The 21,597-nt window shown below is 39.0% G+C and overlaps 1 protein-coding gene across 5 annotated transcripts in view; it reads left to right on the top strand.

Annotated features, from left to right (window-relative positions):
• Window positions 1-21,597, top strand: part of ARVCF (ARVCF delta catenin family member) — a 249,190-nt gene that overhangs the window by 40,656 nt on the left and 186,937 nt on the right. The gene's annotated exons all lie outside the window — the stretch shown is intronic.

The raw sequence follows: 21,597 nt of genomic DNA, 5'->3' as shown, positions 1-21,597 counted from the left end.
TTCTTGCATAACTTAGTGTTTTGATTTACAGTGTTCTCTTTGTCTGTTTGTAGCCACCTGCTTCAGGCATTGGTTTGTGTATATGTCTCATGATTTTCTAACCCTGTTCTGAAGGTCACACTGGCTGCTGGTCGAAGAGACCTGCTGCAGTTCTTAAGTTATGGCCTAAGTTTATATTACATGATTTTGATGCATGATGATCTGATTATGCAGTAAGCTACAGTGTGATTCATGAGATCCAATTTTGTTGTGCCTGGGATGTTATTGAAGCTGGTGCTCTGATTATGACTTTGTGACATAATTTATGACATTATTTTCAAACCCAGTTTTACTTTGTTTTTAAAAGAGCACCAGTGTATATTCCTATCCCAGATGACATTGAGGATCAGGTCATGCCCTTAAAATGACATTAAAATGTATATCTTTGAGTATTAGAGAGTATTAGATTCTGAGTATTAGAGTGTTAGATTCTGAAAAAAGAAATAGTAAGAAGTGATAGTGGGTAAAGAGCAGGAAAAGATGGGCCTCTTGGTACTTGTAATTTCTAAAAGTATCTGTCATAGTGAAAGTGTGTGTGTGTGTGCTTATTTTTACATATGTAGTGTTTGTAATTAGCTCACTGTTTCAGGAGATTCATAAGTAATCTTAGGCTAAGATATTTGTCTCTAGAATGCATTAATCACATATATATGATATGTATATATGAATGTCATAAATGACCTAATCTACACAGCAGTTTTGGAAGCAAATTTAACTTAGGTTTAGCAAAAAATAGGGAGTGAGGAAACAGAAGTGCATTTTTTAATGTAAAGTGCAGTATGTATTTGTTAATAAAGAGGGCTATAAAATAAAAATGTTCAGCCAGATTTTTCAAATGTCAGGTGTGCAGTTATGTGGAAGAAATATGCGTAGTACGTAACTAATGTGATTGGGATTCAGGGATTTCTTATGTAACAGAACTCAGGGATTTGTTATGTAATAAATGCTTTGGATGTGCTCACAGCTGCAGTGGAGTTAACATCTTTTTAATAAGACAAATAATTGTATACGTTGTGGGCAGTTTTTTTGTTTGTTGATCTTTCCCGAACAATATTGCTAAGTAGCAAAGAAGCCAAGTAGAAAATATTTTGAAGAAAATATCATCATCTTTCATTTTTACTATAATAACAACTTACTTTGGTTAGAAGTATCCATATATGATTTAATGTAAATTAAATGTATTTGCCATAGTCTGTAATTATATAGCTCCTTATGCTTAAACTGAAGTAGCAGGTTATAAGGAGAAGTTACTCAGAGTACTGGATGTGGTTTCTCTTCAGTACAAGTGTTATGTGTTCATGATTTATTCTTTCATCTGCTGTCACTGGACCAGACCTAACCTAGGAGTCCCTGTGTCAACCCATGAGTACATAAACTCATAAACACTGTTGTGTGTGTTTGTCTCATTGAGCAGTTGAGATCTAGTGCTAATCTTTTGTATTATATTGAAGATATTGAAAGCTCTTGGGTTGCTTTTATCTTAATGCGGTTTACAGTTCTCAGAAAACTTCTTGAACCCAGTAAAGGTTTTTTTTTTTTTGAAGTTTTTTTTTGAAACTCCCACTTCACACAATGTCCATATTATTTGTTAGTGATTTGATAGAACTGCAATGTCAAATCATTCCTCAGTTTTTGAAGGAGCTGTAGTCCAATGCAAATATGAGTGTTTGAATTGTTTTCTGTGAAACGTAGTTAACATAATTGCCATTTGGCTTTTGTATAACTCTTTCAGGCAGACAGTTCCATAATACTGGAATCTAAAAGCATCTTATCTTGGCTAGATGACCTGGGTCTTATTTATCTGGGCAGTTCTTCTTTATGTCTAGTCAGGCATGATTGAGAATTTTCTGTTGGTTCTTTGTCTCTTACAAACACGGGAATATTTGAACTACTTATGCGCTCCCTGAAAGTCAGTGGAAGCTGCTTAATGAGGGAAATGCAGAGCAGAGCTGTGACGGAGTCCACTGCAGTTTTCCTTAGGGTATTAATTACTTGCTGCGCAGGGCTTGCTCTTGCTCAGGGCAAGGTGCTGGGAACAAAGCCTCAGGGTGCAATTAGGCCTTCCCTCCCCTCTCAGCAGGAACCAGGGGGAGTTCTGGCATCTTCGGAGGTGTGCCTGTGCCTGTCCTGAGCAGGTGGCAGAGTTGGGCTGCTGTGCCTCGGCTGCTCCAGGGTGGGGGCCGGGGTGGGCAGTGCAGAGATACCTCTGTTCTCACTTAGCCTTTGCATTGCTATGCTTCCTCCTGCTGCTGTGACCCCAGGGCTGGGATTAGGATTCCTGGATGTGGCTGGAAGGGTAAGGACTCTTCAGCTGAACAAAGGAATTGTTGTACTGAATGAGCAGGAAGGATGTGGCTTGCTTGTGTATCCCAGTTAGGGGATTGAGATCTCTGGTGGGAGTTACAGTGGCAGCAAGGTGATGTTTTGCCAGAGCAGGCATCCAGCCGCATGCTGCAAGAAATCTTCTGGGAATATTTTCGTGTGGTGGTACAGTCTAAGGAACAAGTTCTACTTTCACATTTGTGCTTGTGTAAACTTGAGAAGTGACATGAAGACATTTCAGGTGTTACTTTATTGTTGTATGGCAATTTAGTCAGTACAGATTTTGGAAGCGGTTCTGTCTCAGGAGGGTGCATATAGGATATAGGTAACCACTTTGGGTTTGATATTCTTGTACTTCTGTAAGAATACTCCTTTGCTAAAGGATGTGTCTGACTCCAGGCATGTACTCTAGTTCCAGTAACTAGAGATCTGTTTTAGGCACACAATTAATTATCCCACTGAAATGGTGCTGGTTCACCAAATTTCTCAATCAAAATCTGCACATGGCTGTTTCTTAAGTTTGTATTATTGCATCATAAAATACTTCCATATTACATGGAGCAAACTTTTTTTTTTTTCATTCAAAGTAAGAATATTGACACTACTTCTATTCCTTTTAGCTCACAAAAAGTCAGGATATGAAGTATTAATTTATTTTAAATTATATTTCTTATAGGACAGTTAATTCTAGTGCATGGTGGAAAATTGATATAAGTTACACACTTTTTTAATAGATGTTCAAAAGTTACTCCAGCCTTTAACTCTACAAAGCCTTTAACTCTACAAATAGCATAATCTTTCTGTATGCATTTTATCTATACAATTCTGCTTTCTAAAAAGGAGTCTTAGGCCCCTGAAGAGAGAATTAACTTAAAGTAAATTGAACATGTGTTTATTTAATGTACAGAACACACTTTATGCAAAGTACTATTTTTGGAAAATGTAGCTGACAATATAAATTCCAATTTCCTTTCCATATAAACTGAGGAATTTAAGGATAAATAAACAACTCTGTAAATTGTCTTTCATTGTTGTTGTGTGCTATAGCCGTAATTAGTTGGATGTTTGTGCACCAGGAAGAGTCCACAATGGTATTACTGGAATAAAAAGGTTTAGCATGTTTTCCATTCTGGCGTGGTGGCTGCCAGCCAGCTCTGGAGTGAAATCCTGACACGGTGCTGACGTGTCTCAGGCTTGTACTGACAGCGCTTCACTTTGATTTGTGTGGAGGGAGCAGTTCTGATAAGGAGCTCTGCTCCTCTGAGTTAGACACCGTTCACTGACCTGGGCCTTCCCATCCTGGGAAAGTAAAGTGGCCACTTCTAACCTGAAAACAGACAGAACAATGTGGTAGAGAAATTCAATCTGGGTTTGCTGCAAGTTGCACTGATTTATGGGTGATCAGCCACAGCAGCAGTGCTGCTTTGCTTACCAGCAGTGCTTTAGCATGTTGAATAAACCCAGTCAACATTTCAAATCTCCCAAATTGATGGTAGTTTTTGATCAAAAATAAAGATGGCAAATAAAATAAACTTCCTTTACTAGAAATCAAGTATTTAGCTGTTTGTTTGTTTTTTTTTAATTTTAAACAACAGTATGCTTGAGTTCTTTTGATACCGGTGGGACACTGGTTCTCCAGTCTCAAATTATCATTCTGAATATAAATGTCATTGTTCAGATGTGTGGTTTGAATAGCCCTAGCAGAGATCTTTTGTCACTTCTCTCTCTTTGGTGCTGTAACAACCAAACCGTGTCCATAGCAGGTATTACAGTCAGGTTACTCATCTGCCTGAGCAGATGGACAGCTATCTTTGTGAAATAGAGAGCTGACTTAAATACCTGGCTGCATTTAACTTGGAGGAAATGTTTGTTAAAGGAGCAGGTAGACAGAACAGGCAGATTGTCAGGAGTATCCAGGGTATCAGTAAGGCATGACCCATCCATCTGGCAGTCAAAGTTAGGGTTTTTTTCCCCTTAACATTCACAGTTCAGATCCTGGAGAGAGCTGTACAAGCATAAAATCATTGGAATTCTTCAGTAATGTGTGTGGATTGTAGATAGAAGAAGTTTACTCTCTTTATATTCATAAGCCAGTCTAAATTTGATTGTACCCTGGAACAGTCCCTATCGTGTCTTGCTGCAGCTCCATCTTTTCTGGTACACTCATTAATCTGAAAGTGAATTATCTGAGACAGAACCCAGAAACTCTGGTTTCTTCATGGGGCATATCCCTCTCCTTAACAGATGTGCTTTTGAGCTTATTGGTGTGCAACTCTGTTTCAGGTTTCCCCCATCTGAAGTACAACTTTATAATGGATAAAAACATTTAAGTTCAATTTACTTTATTACCTGTTTAAGTACTAAAAAGAGAAGCAGCCTGGCCTACTCCTCCCTTCATTTTGAGATAGAAATGCCCAAAGCTTTTAAGTATTCTTATTGAGTGTCCTTTTTTTTTTTTTTTTTTTTTTTTTTTTTTAAACTTGATTTGCACCCCTCTTGCAAGTCCTGCTAAGCCCTGCATTTATTGAAGAATTAGAAATTTGATTAGACAGCTTTGGAAATACACATATATTTACAGCATTTATGCATGTCTTGGGAAGACAAGTTTTTCCTAGCACTAGGTTTGCCCCTATTCTTTTCATCTATCCGTTTCAGTATTTCATCATATTAGGTGTCTACAGTAATGCTCTGCACTTGGAGTGAGCACACTGCTAACTCTTCCAGAGGATTTAATCAAATTCAAAAGAACTCATCACAGCAGTGAGCACTGTGCTGAGCTTTTCTTTGTACACATAAATTATGAGATCCACAGCATTGGCTCAGCATCTTTATCTTCTCTGTAGGACATAGCATGCTGCTTTAGCACCACATACTAAATAGTGGTACTACCCTCTGCCTGTGGAGAAAGCTTTATTCAAGACACCGATGTGTTTTAATCCATCTGCCTTCAAGGCAACGCCACTGGAACATAAAAGTAAGGAATTGCATGAATATTAATACCAGCTCTTGATATGACAGGTACCATAGCTTATGTGCATAGTATGGTACTTACAGAATCTGAGAGACATTTTTAGATGAAAATGAATTTTGACTTTGTCTGCTGCTGACAGATTAAGGCTATTTAAAATGGATTATTTTTCAGTTTTGGGGCTTTCTTGCAGAATAAGTATTAACTCTTAATTTGCCACAGGAGACTAAAATACAAAAGTTTGTTCTGACAGATGCTAAGTTTCAGTGTGAGACTTTGACATGTCCCTCCTAAAACCTGTTGACATGATGTTGAGGAAATAGTTCACATCTTGTCATGAGCATCACAATGGTCTTTATTGCCAGAGGTGGGATGACAGCACTCTCTTGGAACTCATCCATTTGAGCCCAGCTGAGAGCCAGCAGTTGTGTTTAACTATATTAATTTGGAGAAAAATAGTAAGCTTTCGTCAAATCACCTCAGCAGTTCAGAATTCAAAGTTACTTTCCCAACCTTTGCTGGCCACTTTACTGAAAATTTTTAAGATTACATGTTGTATTCCTGTGATTCAAAAGGGAATGTTTCTCGGTTTTGTTTTGTTTTCTTTTTTTGTTCAAGACATGCTGGATTCTCCTCATTTACCTGATGACAGCTGTGATAAATTAGGTCCTTTTTGTTCTTGACTGCTGAGTATAAATCTTGCTTGATGGTTTTAGGCAAGTTATGTAGCTATACTCAAGTAAGTGACAGCAGAGATGGCTAATAGTCATTGCTCCTGGCTTAGTGCTGTATTTATTGACATGACAAAGCTGTTGACATCAAGAAACTGATTTGCAAGTTCAACTGTTAAGATTTATTTGGTCAATCCTTACAGAGAAGATTTACTTTCACATAGTAATAGCACATATTCAGTAAATTAACCAGAAATACAAGCCCATCCTTCTTTTAAGAAACTGTAGAGTCTTAAAGTATGAATTCCTTCCTTCAGTTCCTAAGGAACTGAAATGAGAAAGCACAATATGCATGGTGTAAACATCCTTTCTGTGTTTTGATACTGTTAAGGAGAGGGCTTGATTAGCACATGTAGGCTTTACAAATCTGCAGTAGATTTCACATTAAACCCAGCCCTGTTTAGTTCTGCTGCACTATGGAATCATTTCCTTGACGAACTAATTCCTTAAACTTTCAGCTGTTAATGAGTCATTGTCCAAAAGCAGTGGTTTCTGGACAGAATCTTGAAAACTTCTCCTTGTCCACAAAACCAGGGTAAATGATTTGCAAACCATTTAAAAATGGTTTCAGTAGCATTTGAAATGAAAAGTTCTGTTAAGATGGATAATATTCCACAAGTGATTGGAGCATTTGCACTTGGTCTTTTGATCTAAACTTGAATATTTTAAACTGTTCATTTTGGTGAGAAAAATTATAGTCTGATTATAATGAAACAAATATGTTGAACAACCTAAACTGATGTATTATGAAGATGCATCTGCTTTTCTAAGAGGGAGGCTGTACTGAGCAGGGAGAGGAGACTGTGCCAAGTCCTTGCCTGTTGTAAGGATAAAAAACTCTGTAGGAATTGCAGAAGGTACAACCAAGGCCTGATGTTAATTGCCTGAAAATTTAATTCTACGCAATGTGTCTCTAGAAGAAATGCTGTTCAGACAACTGAATGACTGCTCTGGATTACATTTATCTGTTATCTTGTGGAGGGAAAATTGTGGTTTTTTCCTCTCAGCAGTATGTTTTGAACAAACCAGTGTACACAGTTGGACTCTCAGCAGGGAGAAAGTCCAAGGACTGACATGTTATTGTAATAATGGCAAGGTCAGCAGCACGATTGGTGCTGTAGTACAGCTGAAAGATTAATATCAAACAAATCTATTTTTAATGTGAAGCATAAGATAATCTGTCTTTAGCTGCAGAATATGTTAAAATACATTATTGTAAAATTACGGGGCCTGGTTATCTTTCAAGTTTCCAGCAAGAGGTTTCTATAAGTCTTATCATATTTAACTGATAAATAGATTAAGTTGTGCAAAAAATAGCCTCCTTGTTAAATTGTAAAGATTTCAATCAGATTAAGTACTCCATATGAAAAATATGTTTAAAATTTAAGTGTCCTTGTACTTGGTTGGTTGTGCTCTATATTTAGGAAGAATGGTCTTAAAATTTCTCCAACTTGTAAAAATATATCACATCAAATGTATCTAGGTATGACCACTTCTTTTTGTATACCTGTCATTAATATCTGAATATGCAAAAGATGCTACTTTTTTGCTCATGTAATTGAGATTTTGTCTTAAACTCATTAACTGTAAAGCTTTCCAGAAGTGATTTTGAGGTGCAAGTCCATGGCCGTTTTTTAAGTATTGAAGATTCCAATGCTCTCATGAAGACAACTGTTGCAACACTTAAGAGAAGTAAAAGAAAGGAGATCAGGAATAAATATTTTGTGATTTTTTTTCTCATCTGTGTATTGGGTGCTAAAATTGATCATGAGTGTGAATGCTCGATGTCGTGTTTTGACATTAAAAAAAATCCCAAAGACTGGCTTGCACACATTTCCACTTGAGGAAGAACATATGAAAAAATCTTTGAAAAATAGTTGGAGTGACTGACATGGAATTAGATCAATTGCAATATTGTTGACATTGATTGAGGAGTGTTAAGTGAGGGATGGAAAAAAACATATTTGGTCAAGATTAATCCTTTTTCTGCCAATGCTCCTGAGACATGTATAACAATAACTTTTTTTTCCTGTAAAGCTGCCTACGGAAGACTGAAGAATCATGACTTAGAGAAGTCCTTACAAATTCTGGACACAAGGATCTTTGAAGATTGCACAAAGGTCTTTAAAGACTTTTAATATTTATAGCTGTGCATCTTTGTTTCAGCTGAAGCATCACTACAATTTAAGATGCTGAAATCATTTAGCATTATGGATGCATAGTTTTGTCTTAAAATCCCCTTTTCTCATGCCCCTGGGAAAACTGAAGTGGAAAGTAAAATTATAAATGCTTTGAAATGATTCGTGTGTTTAAGTGGAAACCCACCCACAGTTTTCCCAGAGTGCAGGTCACTGAATCCTAATGCTTCTCTTAAAGAGAAGGGAACTTCAAAAACTGCTCAAGATACAGTTTAGAATCTGAGTGGGAAATGAAGTTGCTTCCTGTGTTCACTCAGTATCAATGAAATTAAGTCTGTTTTATTTGACGTGTAGTTGGAAAGTTCCAAATACAGAGCTAATGTTTGAAGTTATCTCAAACCAGATTTGGTAGCAGGGTTTTTCTGCAACAGCCACAGAGTCACATGGAACTCCTTATGTAAGTCTTGGATAACATGTACCACCTCCAGCTCCTGGGAAAAAAAAAAATCCCTTTTTAGTCATATACCACCTCTTTATCTTTCGATCTCAGTCTCACTGTTACATATAGCAAAAAGTGTATATTGGTAATATACACTTGGTAATAAAATGGATTCTCTTTCTTTTTGCATTATGAAAACAGGGCAGTTTTTGCTGACTGTTGCATGAAAATGCTCAAACGCTGCAGTTATCAGCATTATTCACGTTCAGCAAATAACTGATTAAACTTGTGGTAAGTAATTTTTAAAGAGGGGTTTGCCTCTGTGTTTGGGGAATTCCTGACATCTGGAAATCCCAGATATGTCCACTGCTTTTACAAACATGTTTTCCCATCTTTGGGGGGCTCTGTTGGAACCCGCTGGATTTCCCACACATGAGCAGTGTGCGCACAGCATACAAACGGTGCTGATGGAAACTCTGGAGCTGCTGGATGTGTGCTCAGGGGGCATGACCCTCACTCCTGTGGGGCAAATCAGGGCCTGCACAACTCCCTCAGAGTTTCCAGATACTCCTCTGTTCCAGGCACAACACAGGCAGGCAGGAAAAGGCCTCTTTTGAGAGTACTAGATTTCTGTTTAAAAAAACTCTGGCTGATGGCAGCAGATTATAGCAATTATACATCCTCAGAAGATAATGGTCCATTATAAACTGTGGGGTTTCTGGACCCTTGCTGTCAGAGAGTTACTCAGCATTAAACCCCAGTCTGTTTGCTTCCACTGGAATTTTGCAAGGGTTGGAGCTGCTTCTCTGTTAAGACCAGGCTTCCAGAAGGTTTCTGATAGTTTCGCGACTGTAATGCCAACAGTGGGAATTTTATGGGTACGTTGAGTCCAGATAAATTAATATTTTACTTAAAAATCCACAATGCCTTTGAAAGGGCCTTTGTCTAATTTAAGGTTAGCATTAACCACCAATATGACTGTGACAATGCTGCCAATCTGCCCTATCAAACTTTTGTTTTTGACAGCCAGCTGACCCAACTGGAATAGCTGGGATATGGAAATTCAGGTGCAGAGAGCATCAGTTGCAAGTAATTGGACATTGTTGCTTCCATGCTGATAAATGGATTCATTTCTCTCTTGTAGTGTTTGTCTGGCATGATAAAATGAGCTGTCCAAATGAACAACAAATGTTCATGTGATTCTTTAAATTGGATGAAGCAAATGAAAGCCTTTCATAAAATCCAAGATGGGGTGGGAGTTTCTGCATATTGCAACAGTAACTGAAGCGTTACCCCTGTTCTACCTGCTGGGGATTACCCTTCAATACTCTGAAGCCTTACACTGAAGTTTAGTGATGGATGCTGCTTTAGTAAGAGGAAAGCTGCACACTGGAATCCAAACTGGTGTGTATCTAAGCCCAAACTCTCTACCAGTGGAGTGAAATGGCTTATATAATGCTGTTTACTTCCAGTGTTTGCTTGACTGTTCTTTGAAGTTTCTTTCCAAAGGGATGAAGCAGTCTGCACTATTTATTTTGTATTTCCTTATTATAGGATTGGACATTGAATGTCAGGGATTGAACAAGTCTAAATTCATATAGAAGAGAAATTAAGAGTTTTTGAAGTTATTTTTTTAACCTAAATACTGATAATCTTGAAATTCAGAACATTAAATTCAGTTTGTGGAGTGAGCTGTATTATTTCTGTTAAAGGCACAGAAATCTCAGATTTAGACTTCTGAGTGACCTGCTGGTAAACGTGCTTGTTAGGAGGTAGGAAAGATGTCTCCCTCTAAAACAAAAAATGAATCCCAGTGCTTTCTGGAATAGATAGAGCAGTCTGTGTAACCTGTGCTCACTTCTACAAATGGTTTTTCTTCTTGGTGCTGAAGTGTCTATAAGCTTGTACAAGGATGGATGTAAAGATGGGTTATCAAACTTTAAATCAGGACTCTGTCTGCAGAATCTGTTCTGCTTGTCTATGAGCGCAAGCAGAATAAGGGAAGAGCCCATCACAAGAAGCCAGTGATTAGTAGTTTTTGTTTAAAAAATAGAATGCTTCTGTTTATTGTAGTTCTCCTAAACTCTCCTGGTTTTGCTGTTCTGTGAGGTTTTTTATTACGCTCAAATTCCACTGACATTTTTGATTCCAGTTGACTTATTTAGAACTCCTCTGCTGCCATGAATGAGACCACGAATTTAACACTGGCTTGCAGTATTAATACTTCATTGTTAATTGCCTTGACTTGGTCCCTTGCAGTGCAAAATTAATGTCTGTGCCTTCTCTTTCTGCAGTCTTAATTGTAGCACAGGGAGGTTTAATCCAAACTGGAGCAGCGTTGTTCCCAGAAAGCTGCTGGAGCAGCGGTCTCTGGAGTGAGTGGGGTTCTGTGGAGTGTACAGCTGAGGTGCAGAGGGGAAGGGCTCCTTGGGAAGGGTAAGGATGGCTTTGCTGTGCTTCATGAGGAGCGGCTGCACTCCAGAGCTGGTCCCCGCGCTGTGCCAGTGGCTCTCCTCGCTGGCGTTGCACTGGGGCAGCGGGAGCGGTGGAAGCAGCGGTGGCACAGCCGGCCTTGGGCAGGAGAGGCTTTGCTGGGGCAGCGCAGGGCGCTCTCCAGCTCATCCCCGGCGTGTGGCCCTTCTGGGATCCTTCCTCTGCAGCAGCAGCGCTGAGCAGCCCTTCCCTAGAGCAGGGTGAGCGTCCTGCCCAGCTTCTCCTGCTCTCCAGAACCTAGAGCAGCCCGGTGGCCCACGGGGGCTCTGGGAAATGCTGGCTTTTGTTTTTCTTGCTGTAAAGCTTTATGAGGAATATATGATCCTACAATATAACAGATACAACCCAGAGAATATTTTTAACAGTACAGGCATGGAATGCTAACTTAGAGAAACGTGGTTTCTGTAATTGTAGTTAATGGTTACAAACCAAATTAAGTCTAAATATTTGAGGAAATTAGCCTGCAAAACTGGATGCGAAGGAGCGAACACATACCAAATTGTTCTGATGAACAGAAATTACCTTCTAAAGTAATGTGAACTTGGGATGACTTTTTGCTCTTTGTGTAATGAGGGGAAAATGGTTCATTTTTGCTCTTTAACAGATGCTGCCTTTGAATTGTAACAAGAAGGGGGGAGACAGATAATGATTTCCAGTGAAGTCTAATTTGTTAAAAGGCACAATTAAGCTTTGAGATAAATGATTTAGCTTTTAAAACACTGAGAGTAAAGGAATTAAACTCAGTTCTCACCCACTGCCTGTAGGGTAGCTTTTTGATTTCTTTCAAAGGGAGCATTGTGATTTGAAAAAAAAATAATTTTTATGGTTGTGTTCTGTCTCTGAAACCACACATGTGCAGTGACAGCTATTTTGCATCTGTTTTAGGGCAGGTTATCTTATTTGATTCTTCTGAGAAGCTGAGCAGGTTGCTATAGCTACTGAGCTGTGGCACTGCTGAGGTTTCTTCATCAATTTCTGAATGTAATTGTTAAATAAGTTTGGTATAAGGCCTGTGGTATTCTGCTGTTCATTGCACTTGGAGATTTTTATTTCATTTTTTTATTCCAGCAGGTACACGGAATCATGTATTTACTATTTATGTACATATGTAGCAACGATGTAATGAAAAATGAATGTGCAGGTTTTCCAAACCAGCATTTGCCTCCGTAAGCTCCTGCATTCCCTTTGTTCCTCTTGTGGTTGGGTGTGGGTTCTGGTCTCTATCCACAGTCCTGCAGGGTGAGATGCTGCTGGACAGGATGCTGTGAGAACCATATGCTCAAACTCTGTTCTTCCAGATGATCTTTTCTTTCTGGTGTGCTACATCTGAAACAAATGCACAAGCAAAAGACCTACTGCTAACAATACATTGCAGCTGTTGGGTACAGGTTTTTAACATGTGTAAAGAGCTGTTCAGAGCAGAATTAGCGTATCCTTTAATTTGTGGAGGCTGCTACCAGTTCTTGATCCCGCCTGCAGCACTTGGTGATTTTTTGTTCCCTGCAGCTGTGGTCCAGTTGTTACACTGTCCTGGCTGTACTGATACCAGGCAACAGTACTAAAATGTAGTGTTGGTTTTGTCATGGGTGGGTGTGGCTTTGGGGATTTTCTTTTTTTCAAACGAAGTCCACCAGAGTCCTGCATGATCCTTATGGTGGGGCTGTTGAGGCTTTATGTATAGTTTTTCAGCCATCCTGGAGTGTGGCGATTGATGAATTTCATCTGCAGAAGCAAAAGCTTTAGTGCAAACCTATTGCAAGGAGGCCATAGTGTGTATATTAGCTGTTAATGGCTTCTTGTCAGGCAGCAGTCAGATGGGGAGGGAAAATACCCTGTAAAGCAGCATCATCACGGGAAAGCTAGGATATAAAATATGAGCTGGGCATTTAAGGATTGAAAGGTACAGTGAAATTTTTCAAGCTGCTGATGTTGATTAGTACTCCAGTGCTCATTCACATACAGAACTGGACGCACCCTTGTCTTGGGCATTTTAGTGAATTCCAGAACCTGTGTATTTTTATCTTCAGATGCTTTATGAATCCTGCATTGTGAATGTCTGACAAATTCTCTGGTAGCAGTGGTGGATTTAGTGGCCACTTGCTGAAGCTGAGTGCCTGGGATACAGTGCTTCCCAGCCACTTGGGACAGTGTAAGTTTATTCTTTACACAGATTTTATTCGATTAAGATTAGTGTCCTGTTTAGGCTGCAATAGCGAATTCTGTTACTGAATAATTTCTTCTGGAGCTCATAATTTTCAGAGAATGGTGTATATGCAGCTGTTGTGATCCTGTTGGTTAACACTAGGTATTCTGAGAACAGGACGAAACTGTGTTGAAGATATAACAGAATAAAAGAACTGGAGGTTGATACTGCAGACTTCTTCAGACATGGACTTAAAGACAGGTTCATAATAATTAAATTGATATTACATTTTTAGCACAATCAGACTACTCACTGTTGTGAAGAAAAATCCCTATTTCAGGAAAATCCCTTGCTCCAGACTTTCCTCTTGGGCAGTCTTTATTTACCCAAGGCCAAGATGTTCCCAGTTGTCTGTGGATGGATGAGGTGTAGATCTGGTGATGTCGGACCTCTGCTGCAAAGTGCTGAGCTGCATTGATGACTTCTTTGTTCAATGCCTCTGTTTTTGCTCGAATAGTTACCACAGTTTTAGGCAACTCCTACCAATTCTGCAGCCAGGTACAGAGATTTAACCTCTTAGGGCATCACCACTGGCAGACAACTCCTCAAGTGAGCAGTGATTATCCCTGTAAGGATTTGGATTACCTTCATACTTCTTCTTAATTTTCTGTTGTTGCTTTCCTGCAGTTCCTAAGATAGAATTATGTATGTTCTCTAGGAAGTGAACAAATGAATGCAAATCCTGGTGACCTAAGAGATTTTTGATAAACAGTAATTTTGAAAATTTTTTTTTGTTAGTCACCTTTGATTTCTGACTGCAGTATTTGGTTTAAAATGAGTAATCTTGCAAAAATTTTAAAGATTTATATCCTAATTTTGGTCTTAGATAATTACTCAATTGTCTGATCATTTAGTAAAATACACTATTGTGTAAGATTGTCTCACTGGACTGTTTATGAACATGAGAAATATGTAGTGTCTGTATTGTGTCTGAATGTGTGCGTACAGGATAAAATAGTCAGTTACACAGACAAATTCCCATCTCAAAATCTAAAGTATTTTAAGCACAAATTTTAAAGGAATTCACATTATTCTAGTCTAATGAATTGCACCAATATCTTTAAAAATAGTATGAATATTTGCATGCATCCATAATCACTTTAGGTGCTTATCCTATAATTTACTGAGACCTGTGATGTGAGAATTCTTGGTTTATAAAAATCCAGCCTTTAATGACTACTGTAAAAATTAATTGTAATTAAAGTTTAATCACCGTATAAAATGCAGATATGTTTAAACCTTACTTTTGCTTTCTAACCAATAGGTGGTGTAGAATTTACTAGAGTGCTGCTGGTACATTACATTACTATCATTGCAGGAACCTAGTAATTTCATAGTAAGAATTAATTGAGCAAATCAATATTTTATTGTCAGGAATTGACTGAAGTACTGAATCAATTCCTGAAATTTTTTACTTTTATCCTTTTTTTTTTAAAAGTCCCTGTAATATATAAAGTATGCATAGCAGTCATTGATTTAGAGCTGAAGTGCAAGCAGCTTTGGGAGAAACACAGAAGCTGTTAAACAGCAAGACTGCTCTGTAGCTTAGGGCAGGAAAAAAGGATGCTCCTTCCACTTGGAACTGCTGGAGGTGTAACAAGCTGGTGAAGCCTGTTGTGTGATTTCTCAGTTGGCTGATCTGACTATCAAAGAAGAGGCTGTTACTAGTTCCAGCTAAAAGAATTGCTCATTTAAGTCAGTTAAACCAGTGCTGGTGCTTTGATGCTGAAGATTAAAGTTCAGTGCCCACTGGCTGTTGTTGGGGTTGGCTAGCTCAGAGTGTATGACATTGTTGCTGTATAATTATCTACACTGGGATTTGTTTGTGACATTAGGCTTGATATGTCTTCTGTTTCAAAGTCTGCTGTAGGTTCACTGGCTGTAAGATAGCTTGGATTTCATATGAATTGCTGATTATTACCTTATCCCTCACTTGCATTTAGAAGAAGCTATTTCTAGAATGAAGAGCTACTTTTCTAGTCAGGGTAAATTTGCAGCTCTTACTCGTATAGAGACACTAGAATTATTTCACTCATTTCTATACTCATTTCAATACCAAAAAAATTGTGCTTACCTCGTATTTAAGTAGTTGAATACTGTAGTTAGAAAGTAGATAAATGTACAGGGATGTATGATGCACCTCTGTTACTGTACTAATAGCAACAGCCAGTTCCTCAACTAAAAAATGCATTCTTATCTTTCCAGTGTCATTCTCTTCATCTATTTTATGCAGAAGTGCATAAAAAGTCCCAGGTTGATTTTAAACTTACAGTGTTGAAACGAGAGACAGACATGAATTCTGCAAATAATCCTCGCAGAGGTTCTCTGCCAGTAACCCTGAGCCTTTTGCAGGGGTGGAAAAATCTCTTCACTTGTCTATTCACTTGTTTTCCTGATCCTATCAGTGACAGTTTTGCATAGACCGATGCTGGTATCAGCAGTGGAAACCTGTATCTTTGCTTCATCTCCAGATCACATAATGCTGCCTGAAGTATTAACTTTGCTGCAATCACTTAACAAGACAGTATCTATATTCTTGCTTTTTGTAGATCACAAGTTGTTCATATTTGGATCCTCTGGAATGAAAGTAACCTTGTAAGTTTAAGAACATTCTAATTCACTGAAGTTATCTTACTTCCCATTATGTTTTAACTTTTAAACTTTTCCTCCATGCCATTTTGGACATAATTTTTGAGAAGGGCTCTCCATGTGTTAAACCCTCACATCCATGCAGAATCCCTTGGAACATTCATATTCAGAACCTCTCTGGAGGGCCAAGCCCCTGCTTTGTTCTGCTTGTTAGAATGCCTTGTGATTTTCCTGCGTTTCCAGTAGAGCTTGGAATTATTCAGATGCTGATGTTCTACTGAAACAAGCATGGGAGTAAAAATTAACATGGCTTTTATTTGTAGCTTGTTTTGTGCATGGTGATCATCTGTAGCATTAGAAGCGCAGCGCTTGCTGCGCTGCCTTCCTCCGGCACCTTGTGTTGGTTTGTGGCAAAGCCAGCTGGGTGGCACAGAGCCTTGCATAGTTATGGTTGTGTGGCTTCCAGGTGGCTTGAGGATGGGCAGAAAACACTGATGCGAGTGCAGAGAGAATGCAAGAGATCCTTACCTATCTCTGTGTTTAGAGCTGCTCTTTATTAGTATTTCAGTGGTAAATGTAAGCCTGGGTTTTAAGAGAGGAAAAAAATTTGAAGGAGGTAAAGTTCAAAGCTTTTGAATAGAATTCCCTGCCAATGTCTTATTAAAAATGGAAACACAAGTCTCTGCTTTTTTATGACTCTCATCAACCTGTAGTTCACTCCTTCACTCTTACACATACATCAGTTGTCTACCTTGCCCCTCACAACTGCAGGATCATACTTGAGGCATAATATATTGGAATATTATGCCAATGCTTTCATTGTCACTGATTGTACCCTAGAAATGTAATTGTAATCCTTCATGTTGTCCTGGTGCCTGAGTTGGAATGTGATGGATGAGAGGTGTTGTTACATCTGGCAATTGCATGTGTTAGTGTTTGCATAAGTAGGTTGGTTGCAATTAGTGACTCTGCAGTGTTTCATACGTTGAAGGACTTGTCCCTTGCAGAGTTGTAAGGGTTCCACAGTGATCTTTTGGATTGAAGATCTAGAACTTAGGGGAAGTTGAAGCAGATCTACTGAAAAATGGAGTGGGTTTAGCAAGAATGAAATAATCCCTACAAATCTGTGGTCTTTATTTTCTACTTTTTGCCATAGTTCTCTCTTTTCAAGTACCTGGTGATTCACTGCTGCTAATTGCAGCGTCCTGCCTGTGTGCACAGACACCTTCGCTGTGTTTTGGGTCGAATACTTATTCTGAAGCTGCCACATGAAAATGAGTGATTTCATAGGATTAGGTGTAAGCAGAGCAGTGACCATTGTGTTGACTACAGATTGGATTTAATAGGGGGTGGTTTGTTGTTTGTCTGGCGTGACGCTGCTGCCATTGAAATCTGGTACTTCATGTGCCTGTAGTACACTTTCAGTGATTCTTACTGATTTTTTTTCCTCTTTTTTTCTCTTCCTCTAACTCAGGGCCTTGTTACAGTAAAAGCTGATGTGTGAAAAAAAAATGATAGCAATAGATGTTTCTGGAACTTGCATACCAAGCACATAATTGTTTTTATGCCTGTTTGAAATAATCGCCTATGTCCAGCAATAATGATTCACCGAGGAACAAATGAAGACCTGGTCAGATCAGTACCAGAGTTTTTCTCTTAATGAAAAGAGTATATTCTTGCTGCACAGTTGGTCGCTAGCTCCTAGAAAAGCTAGAAAGCGCTGCTTGTGCCTCAGAAGCCTTTCCCTGCTGACATGGTTTTGATGAGTGTGTGAAGGGAATACCATCTGCCTTAGGGATGGTAGAGGGAGCTGTGTAACACAGGGCTCCCAAGGGATTACAAAGCTGTAGGACAGCTTCAGAAGTGCTGAGGAGAGGGAAAAGAAGGGCAAAGGGAGTCTCTTCTGCTGAGAGGAAGAGTTTTGAAGTACGGTGTGGGTGCAATTTCTCTTGTGTTTTTATATCATCTCAGTACATCCCAGCTCTTGCCTCTCAGGAGTTTTACCAAGCTGCCTTCTTCCTATCCCCACAAGTCATTAGTGACATGATGGAGCGTCCTTTCTAGCCTCTGCAGGCTTAGCTGTAATTTAGATCACTGCACCAATATGCTAATTGGCTGCTTCCTCCTGTTGTCATGTGCAGACTCTGTAGGTGTCCTTACTTTCATTCCTCATGAGTTTCATGATTCTGCAGTCTAGAGGCAAATGGTTGAAAGGGCTCTCACAGGAATGCCTTGGCTTAGAAATGCCACACATTTTCCTGATTAATTGATCTCTCCCATAGATTGTAGAACTGATCTTCTTGACTGAGTCTACTGATCATTCAGGTCTCATGGGATCTCTGTTGGGCTTACTCAGTTTCCTCTGGGGTAATTTTAAAAGGAATTTCACCTCCATTTGATGTACTGCTGTTCCACTTGTCCTACAACATCACAATTTCATGAATGTCCAAAAGAAAATCCAATTTTAGTAGGAAGTGATAAAACTGGAAAAGAACAAATCAGACAAAATTCTGTAGCTAATGTACACTCAAGCATAAGTGTTGTGGAATAACTAACACTGTTAATGATGGAAGTTATATCTGTATTGTGGTATAACCAAACCCTCTTCATGGACCATGTTGCTTTAACTACTGGTCAGGAGGTCACAGACTATAAATCCCCCTCTTTGTGTAGGGCTGAAAGAGGCAAGTGGAAATGGAAGTGATTGTGTTTGGGAGGATTGAAGAATTGCCTGAAAGCCTGAAGTCACTCTAGGGCCGACAGAAGGTTTTGAAATAGTGAAGCATTCAGGGGATGCTGTGCAGTGAGGGGCTAATAGAACAGTTCCCATCCATCCCACTGAGGGAGAATGGGTTGATACAGGAGCTCAGTAACCCAGTGTTATACCTGTGGGTAGCTACATCCGTGGCATCAAGACCTACAGCCAAATCAAAACAAGAGCAATACATATTCAGCCTTCACCTTTCATGCACTAGAATGTGAAATCAACAGCAAGAGCAAACATCTTCATTTTACATCCGAGTTAAAAGTTCAACCTTTAACCTTTAAATTTTCTTGTTTCATTGCAATACTTCATAAACAGACTTAATAAAACCTCAGTTCCCATGATTATCTCTTCAGAGATGGCACAGTGTATCCCAGCTGCAGAGGAAGTTCTGCATAGCACTAATTATGCACTGAAAATACAAAGAAAGCACTTGACATTTTTCCCAGATCCATATTGTGTTGTTTTACTGGTTTTAGGTTTTTGGGGTTTTTGGCATTATCTTTATTTATTCAAAAAATGGGCTTTGAAAACCTATTTTGGAACGTGCTTTAGATGTACAGGATTTTCCCTCACTGACACATAATGATCAAAGAAAATGGTTATTTACTCTCCCTGAAGATTGTTTAGAGCTATATCTGGAGGACTGTAGCTAAACATGACTAATGAGATCATTGGCCATTACTTCCTCTGTTGCCTTTTCTGGAAACAACACAAACAGAAACATTTTGTTTGTCCATTGGTTGCATTATTATTAAATCAGTAAATCAAACCTGCTGATCCTGTTGGGTCCCTTCCAAGTCAGCAGATTCTGGGATTCTATGCACATTACCATTTCACAGGTGGTCAGAAGACTTTGATTTTTTAGCACACTCAGGAGCCAATTACATTTGTGGTATGATGCATGCACAGAGCTTTATTACTGTTCATGGCCTATTTATTGTTCTTTCTTTCAGGACAATAACAAGTACTGTATTTTGAAAAATAATTAGCCTCAGTAGAAATCAGAGTAAACTTTTACACAGTTGAGCTGGACCTCTAAGGGTGGTGCTCTGATTTTATAAATAAGAGAACTTAAGGTATAGAAATAAAAACGAAGCTATGAAGGCAATCAGTAACAGTGCCATTGATAAAAGTTTGCATCATATGACACAAAGTCTGTTGTTCCTCTGTGATTCAGAAGAATTCAGCTGCAAGAAGCTACATGGTATTTATTCCATTTAGCCTGGAATACTGACAGAAGCAGCAGCAAAATGGAAGTTCTTGATTTATTTTCAAATTTTATTTCTTCTGTCACAACAGAACAATTATAAGTAATGAATGAAGTTGTTCTTTTAGGTGTTCTGTAACAAGTAAAGAGGAAAAGTTTTCAAAGAAATAAGAGGGAATCTTTTAAGAATTCTCAGCTTCTCCTAAAATGCAAGTCTGCTCACACTTCCACATTAATTGCTGTTCTGAGCAAATCAACAAACCCTAAGTGAGAGCCCATGGAGTTTGCACAGCAGAAGCATCTTTAATGCAGTTTGTCTGAGAAGTTGGCAGCATATCCTCTGTCTTGGTGATGTAAGTCCTAGTGAGTCCAAAGAGAGAGAGAGGATCCTGTGTTGCCTCTTAATGCTGGAATTATTTTGAGTAGTCATCTCCCATCTCTCTGCTGGTCTTGATCTCCATCCCTTGTTGCTACAGGCAGCAGTAGCCCTGAGGGGACTGTGCTGTGGCCAGCGTGGAACAGGATTCATTCTGGTTGGAATTTCCATACAGAAATGTGATGAAAGGGTGGCAGTGGAAATGAAATGTGTTATTTGAGTGCTGTAATTGCAACAGTACTTCAAAAATACTTTGAGACTTATAAACAGATTTCATTTAATTATATGTTGGCCTATCAGTTAAAAGTACAGGAAGGACTCTTCCAGCATGATGTATTGTGTTCACTGTCACTCTTACAGAAAAGTAAATTAATTTGGAATGATCAGCTTGGATTTTATGCAGCCTGGATATGGAATTCACAATGCTGAAACTGCTCGTTAATCTCATTTTGCCTTTACATATCTGGCTTTAAAATAAAGCTTCACAACAGCACATGCTGTATATTGGAAAGCAGGGGGAGCTCTTTCTGTCTGCTTCATTTAAAGAGATCATTATTTGTTCTGATTGAAAATGTTCCCAGCTTCCTGATACAGCTGTAATTAGTAGAGTGTACCAGCTCCTTTCCATGAAGATATATAGCCTTGAGATTATCCCATGATTAGTAACTTGGTCTCATGGAGTCAGCCTTCAAATGTGCCTCTCCTGTTCCTGTGCTCTGATTCCGCTGGGTAGTTGTAAAAGGAAGTGTTTGCAAGCAGATCAGTAGGGTGAAGAAGCATGTCTGATGTGGGATGGAGACTGTGTGTGAATGTATGCTGGGATGGGAGGGAGAGAGGCAAAGAAGTTATAGCAGAGTTTTTACACCAAACCCTGTCTTCATGGTAGTAGTCACACTGAAGTCTCTAAACCAAAACCTGCTGAAGGGGTGAGGGGCTGTAATTTCCATTGACTTCAAAGGAATTGCTAATGCCCAATTTCTGTCAGCATTTGACCTCCTGAAAATTCAGAGGAATGAAGCCTCAAGGTGTGCATCCTTTTTGAAGGCTTTAGAGACCAGAATGTGTTTTGTCTTCAAATCTCTGAATAATATATGTTGGAAGGGACTTTTGGAGGTCCAAACCTTCTTTAAAGCAATGTCTTTAAACCTTTTATGACATCCTTGTAAAATTGGGCATATGTGAGTGGTTTGAAGCTTTGTCAGGTTTCACTCAGTCATAAACCATAAACTATAACCCTTTTAGCTGGAGCTAAACAGTAAGAAAACCCCCATCTTCACACACTGAGCCCTCACACTCTCTCATTGGTATACAATGCTGTCTTAAAT

The sequence above is a fragment of the Motacilla alba genome, chromosome 15 (assembly GCF_015832195.1).
Source record: "Motacilla alba alba isolate MOTALB_02 chromosome 15, Motacilla_alba_V1.0_pri, whole genome shotgun sequence".
NCBI classification, from domain to species: domain Eukaryota; kingdom Metazoa; phylum Chordata; class Aves; order Passeriformes; family Motacillidae; genus Motacilla; species Motacilla alba.
The sequence above is the reverse complement of the archived record's forward strand: the minus strand, read 5'-3'. Positions and strand labels throughout refer to the sequence as shown.